The 6,816-nt window shown below is 37.7% G+C and overlaps 1 long non-coding RNA gene across 1 annotated transcript; it reads left to right on the plus strand.

Moving 5' to 3' along the window:
- The first annotated feature begins 1,548 nt into the window (after positions 1 to 1,548).
- Positions 1,549 to 6,816, plus strand: LOC125754313 (uncharacterized). The gene is made up of 3 exons (XR_007408225.1): positions 1,549 to 1,602; positions 5,187 to 5,280; positions 6,685 to 6,816. It is a non-coding gene; the product is annotated as an uncharacterized LOC125754313 (long non-coding RNA).

The raw sequence follows: 6,816 nt of genomic DNA on the forward strand, positions 1-6,816 counted from the left end.
CCACAGGCAGTGTGGAGTGTGGTCTCCTGCAGATTTGCCTGGATTTGCCCATTTCTTCTCCACTACTGCTGCAACATGCTAACATTAAGGACTTCTATGTCATCATTACTACCCTCCTCAGATTTCCTCAGGAATCAAGATATGGTTCTCTGCTTCAGGTCCCAGCTTCATCTCTCTAGGACTTCTGTGATGCCACAAAGTATGGGAACGTCCCTGAGACTGACACTAGCACCAAACCACCCAAGCATACCTTCCAACTCTCCTTCCTCAGCTATGGCATTTCTATCAAATCCATGGCAGGAAAATTGGCTCTTGCTTCACTCATATTTCCAAAGTCTATTATGTATAAAAATAAAATTAAGTTTTTGTCCCCTAAGGCAAATTTGGAGACTCAGAAATCCTTTTTCTCTAAGTAATATCTCTCCCAGGAATGTCAAGTCTATTTAGAAAACATAAATGCTGATAACTGTCTCCTTCCTTTCTCTTCACATTCCTGTTGTAACTTTACTCTGAGTACACACAGAAAAGGTTTGTTGGTGATTGAGCAAAGGAGGAAAGATGGGAGTGGAAAGGAATGAATATATATACTCACATCATTTTTACATGCATATATAAGTATACATGTTCATATAAAGAATAGAGAAATCAATGAAAGGTTTCAGTGGCTATCTATGCATCTTTTTTTGTAATTTTCCATATTTTCTGAATTTCTAGAAGAAACATATTCTATGCCATCAGAAAAATGAAATTATATATAAAAAGGGAAGTAAACAAGGTATGGCTTCCAGCACCACCACCACCACAGTGAAGGAGAGGGATTAGGGGATCTAAGCCTTCCATTGGCCACAGCCAAAGCTCTCCTCTCCTCAGTCTCTGGGTTACTTGATCTTTAACCCCACTGATCACTGTCCTTGAGATCCACTTGTTCCCCAGCTTTCAGAGCACCAAGCTGTCTTAGCTTTTTTTTTTTTTTTCTAGTTCTCTGATGCATCAAAAACCTAGACCTCAAACCTGAGTCTGATGCTATAGTGGAAGGAAACTTTTGGAAGTCCTAGGAGGGAAAGAGAGTAATTTGCATGAAGGAGTAATGTCAACATTTGTGATCAGAGGATGTACAGTGGTAAAATAAAGATACTATATGTTGACTTGAATCTGACAGGCTCTGTGACTACTTTGACTCATATGGCAAAAGTGACATCAAAGTCTCAAGACTCATGAGACTGATGGCCCTTCCTGCTACATAAAACCCTTCCTCTAGGATCCGTAAGCCGCCATGTAAAACATGAATCAGCCCAAGAATACCCTGCTGGAGGATGCCAAGCTAACTGTGTATATGCTGTTTGAAGAGAGATACGGTGCAATGGTTGCTGTTTTAAGCCAGCAACTGTTTGGTCAGTTGTTATGCTGCGACATAATTTGAGCAGCTTCCTTCCTATAAAAGGGAGTTAATACTACAGTAGCTACATAGAGGGAGCTTGTAGTGAGAATTGTAACAAGATTCTATTTTAATTATCTTCAAAATAGGTTCCAGAATTACTATGGGAGATGGGCGTTTTGTTGTTGTTTAGAAAAATCCCTTGATCTGCCAATTGGGAGTGGAAGGTAAGACCCTAAGGGTATGAGTTGGCACAAAGAAGTAAAATGATATAACTAAACCACTATGAATTGAAAATGGACAGAAATTTGGAAGTAGGGAAGAACAGAGAATAGAGAAGGTAGAGAGAAAAGGAAAGACAGCCAAAGAGGGACAAGCAACGTGGCCAGAGGCTAGAGCCCAAGGCACCAAAACGACCAAGAGAATTTTTTAAGAACATGGGTATATAACAAATTTGATTTGATTGGATATTCAGGATGAAAATCTCTCAATTTCTCCAGAATTTCCATCAAATTTGCTACCAATATAGATACCTTTTGTGACTTAAAAAAATAAAAGATGGACATTAAGAAAAATGTTTGAGTGTCACACCTATATTGACTTGGTGACAACAGGGACAACAGGTGTCAGTTCCTGTACTGAAGTAATTTAGGATAGTGGTTCCCCACTAGGAGTGATTTTGCCCCCCACCCCCAGGCAACATCTAGAAACGTCTGGAGACACTTTCAATTGTCATAACTGGGACAGGGCAGCCACTACCATTGAGTGGGCAGAAGCCAGGAGTGCTGCCAAAATTCCTCCAATGTGCAAGACAACCACCCACAATAAAGTGGGTAAAATGTCAAGGTTGAGAAATCCTGATTTAGAGGGAGCAAATGATCTGAGTCAGATGTGTCCACGAGAGCCTAAATCTCTGGCAAAATTTGTAGAAATCTTGGAGAAGACATTGGACTTTCTTACAATCCATTGAATGTAGTTTGAATCAGTCTTATTTAAATCATCAGGGCAGCGTGGTTCTAGTTAATATCTGGGTTATGGCATCAAATTTAATGAATTAATCAGTTATGGTTCTTACTTGGAAGTAACAGAAACAGCCTCTGGGAAAGGTGAGCAAAAAAGGAATGTATTAATAGTGGGCAGTTAGAGAATTGTTAGAAGGGCTGAAGAAAGGGGTCTGGAGACCATACAGAAAAGAACAATCCATAGAAACAAACTCCAGAATGGGTCCATGAAGATTTCAGCTGCCAGGGACACTGCAGGAACGAAGGAAGGATATAATAGCCATCAGATAGAATGGACACTTGAAAAGAGGACAGGAGAGGAGCTCCAGGTTGGTGAACATGTGGAGAAGGGGGCAGTGTCTGCCTGGAGAGGATATGAAAGCTTGCACCCTTTTCCCACACCTCACCCTCTGCATATCTTCACCTGGCTGTTGATTCATATTTTTTATCACATCCTTTAACACACTGGTAAATGTCTGTTGGTCGATCAAGATGCCGTGGTGGAGGCTTGGCAGATCTTAAAGGTTTTAGTAAGGCACTGGATGTGATAGACCCAGGGCCCCTTCCCAAGGTCGTTCTTTGTGGAAGTTGAAGACCACCACCCTGATGCCTCATATTGGAAGAGCCAGATGATAGGGGATGAAAATTTTGGTTGAAAGCATCCTGGTTTCTCCCAATGGCCTTCTCATTCCTAATGAAGTACTACTGAAATGATCATATGTGGGTTGACAATTCAGTGGTATGAAACATGGCTGATTAAATAGGGGAAAAATATTTTTAAAAAATAATAAGAAAAGAAAAGGAAACATGACAAAAGAATTTCATTTTATAAGCATGTAAATGTTTTTCAGTCTTAACATGGAAAATCTAAATTCAGCCACTTACACTTAAAAGTTAAGGATATTGTAATTATCCTCCTAACTAGGCTCTCTGCTTATAGCTTCCCACCTTTAACCAACCCTTCTCCCGCTGGTAGATTAACCTCCATAGAACACCATTTGGATCATGGTGCTTCCTTGCAAAGCAAGGTCCTTTTGCCAAAAGAAAAATATCCAAACATTATTGGATATCTTCTAACCACTCTGTGATTTGTTTGGAACCTACTTTGCAGTCTTCTCTGCCGTTACTCTTCCAGGGAAATGTTTTGCACTATGAGCCCTAGATATACCAAACACATCCAAATGACTATGTGACCTTGAGAAAATTCATATATTTCTCTGAACTCATAAAAATATAAAATGGAAATCATATTGTCTGTACTGCTCATGGCAGTACTGATAACCTTAAACCCTGTGTCTTGATGAAACTGGAGGGTGAGCACTAGAGCAGTCTTTCTCATGCCTTTTTGCTGATGCAGTAGGACTACCAAATCCAACCCTTGCTCAATCAAATCTCTAAGCTGCAGCCTAACTTACAGAAAGCTGTAGCTCACAATAACCTTTTCTTCCAGTGCTCTTAAAACAACCAGGCCTTATTAACAGACGCATGGAATGTCCTAAAAGTCGAGAATACTTCAATCTCTTTAAGTCTTTCTTTGTAGACTATATATTTTAATGGGTTAAGAATCAGTCTCAGACTGCAAACTCAGATGTGCAATAAATATTGCATTTATTTAGATCAACTGAATTTTAACTCTGAGCCCTTGTTTAGTTGATTTCTAAAAAATTCAACAGTTGTAAATATAGTGGTTCTCCTGATATGGAGAGTAAAATAAAATCAGGTTACTCTACCATTATGGAGAATAAAATAAAAGTAGGTTTCATGGTGTTTTAGACATTGATGGACAGGGTACAAAGTAATCTGAAGCTCTAAGTTCAATAGAAATGTAGAGAGCAAACATAACCAGAAGACAATATTCTATTCTTGGAGAATAATAACACTATCACTGGAGAATACTGACAATATTACTGTTGTTGTTGTTATAGCTGATGCTCATAATGGCAGAGCTAGGCAGTCTGAGCACCTTTCATTCCCAGCTTTACTCATGGTTAAGTTGGCCATATGACTACTAGGTTCTGGCCAATAAAATGTGGACAGAAGTGATCTGTACACACACACACACACACACACACACAATATCATATTACTCAGACACCAAAAAGAATGACATCTTGTCATTTGTGAAAACATAAATGGACCTAGAGGGTATCATGCTAAGTGAAATAAGTCAAACAGAGAAAAAAAATACCATGTGATTTCAGTTATTTATGGAATCTAAAAAACAAAACATATGAACAAACAAATCAGAAACAGACCCATAAATACAGAAACAAACTGATGTCTGCCAGAGAGAGGGAGTTATGGGGTGGTGGGTAAAATGGGTAAAGGATAGTGGGAGGTAAAAACTTCCAGTTATGGAATGAATAAGTCAGAGAGACGAAAGGCACAACATAGGGAATATAGCCAATGGGACTGTAATGATTTTATGATGACAAATGGTAGCTACACTTGTGCTGAGCATAGCATAACATATGAGGTGTCAAATCAATATGTTGAATACCTAAAACTAATGTAGCATTGTGTGTCAACGAGTGTCTATTGTTTTTTTATCTAGTATTACAGTTTTAGTTTTTTACTTGGATTATGTAGTCATATTATAGACTTAGTTGAATTTATAGCGATTTTTACAGAAAGCTGTAGCTCACAATAACCTTTTCTAATAGGTTTTCTAATTAGCTCACCTACTTTGTATTACATTACATTTTTAATTTTTATTTTCATTTTTTGGGTCAATACATTTTATATTATTCCATTTTGCCCCTTTGATAACTTGTCATAGACTTCTTTACTGACTGTTCTCATTTCTTCAGTGCGGATCTCTGACAACATACTGAGGCATTACCTTCAGTTCTGGATTCCATAGATTGAAGAGAAAAAGTAGCAGACTTTCCAAGTTCTAAAAAGGTGAGCAATAGATAGTTTAGGCTTAAAAATCAATGACTGAATAGAATAAATAAAGAAGGAGGGCTGAATCAGGTAATTCTTTAAGGGATCCATGAGATACATGGTTTTATAATAGAAGGGACTGCATTTACAACAACAGAACACCATCAATGGTGTTTACTACAGTTGATTCCTTTTAATTTGTATTCTGGTCTTGATCCATATAGCCAATTGCTATTGTAAATTGTCATCAGATTACCTGGAGTATCTCATATTCAATGTATCCTCCCTTCCTCACTGTGCCAGCTCCCTTCTCTGTACTCTTCTCTCACATAACAGCACCATCATCCACCCAGTGGCTAAGCCAAGAACATGGACATCATCTCTGACTTCTCTCTCTCTCTCACTCATTTTCATCACCAAGTTTGACTGCCTCTATATCTTATCTTAAAGGTTCCTCACATCCATTCACATCTCTCCATCTTTACTTTCTCACTGACTACCTCTTCTCTATTGCTTAACCACAGAACAATGCGTTAAGTGGAGCAGTAACTCAATTTATTGAATGAATGAGTGTTCACTATTGGCAGAAACAAACATTTTAAGATAAACAATGAATACGTTCTTGCTATATTGATTAGTCTCTTTTCAGATTCTAAAGAGGTGCCTACAAGGGATTGGGTGGGTGGAAGGTGAGGCCAGAATCAGCAAGGTGGAATAAAAGAGCACTGTAAAGGATATAAGTTTTTAAGTATCTGGGTCCTACTTTAGCCTAATATGAAGAGAGATGCTTCCCTCCTCATATTAGGAAACAGAACATGCAAAAGAAATTAAAAAAAAAAAAAAGGAAACAGAACATGCTGTCTCTGAGGTCATAATAACCAAAGCAAGTAAAACTTTGAAAGCCAATTTGCAATTCCCAAGTGTATTGGCTATCCGGAATTTTCAGTGGACTTGGTGGATCAGAGTAATGCAAAAAATCGGGACCTTCTCAGCCTCAGGATTTTATAGCATCTATAAAACATGTTTTACAGTTTTGCCCCAATTTTATGCTGTTAAGCTAAACATCTGATATCATATGGCACTTTAAACACAATGATTTATGGTAAGTCAGCAACTGAATCTGTAATAAAAAGTCCAAAGTATAGGTTTTAAAAGTAATCTACTGTATTTATTATTGACATAAGCAGTTACCTGTAGTCCTTTTGAACATCATCTTAGATTTAACTCATGTATTAAAGATATTATGTTTCCTACCCAACAAGGTCATCACCAAGGTGAAAACTATATATGGTTGGAAATGAAAAAGATCAAATGTGTAATGATAAATATTTAAAAAATAAGTGACATACAGGATTTCATCTTTCTATATTTCTGATTAATAATCATATTCTGTTTATCTTTCATACCCACCTCCTTCCCCAGATCCGAACTCTGGCAACCACTAATTTTTTCTTCATCTCTGTGATTTTGTTATTTCAAGAATACTGCATACATGGAATAATACAGTCTATAACCTTTTGATACTGACTTTTAAAAAAATTCAACATAATTCCT

Source organism: Canis lupus, chromosome 34 (assembly GCF_003254725.2).
Source record: "Canis lupus dingo isolate Sandy chromosome 34, ASM325472v2, whole genome shotgun sequence".
NCBI classification, from domain to species: domain Eukaryota; kingdom Metazoa; phylum Chordata; class Mammalia; order Carnivora; family Canidae; genus Canis; species Canis lupus.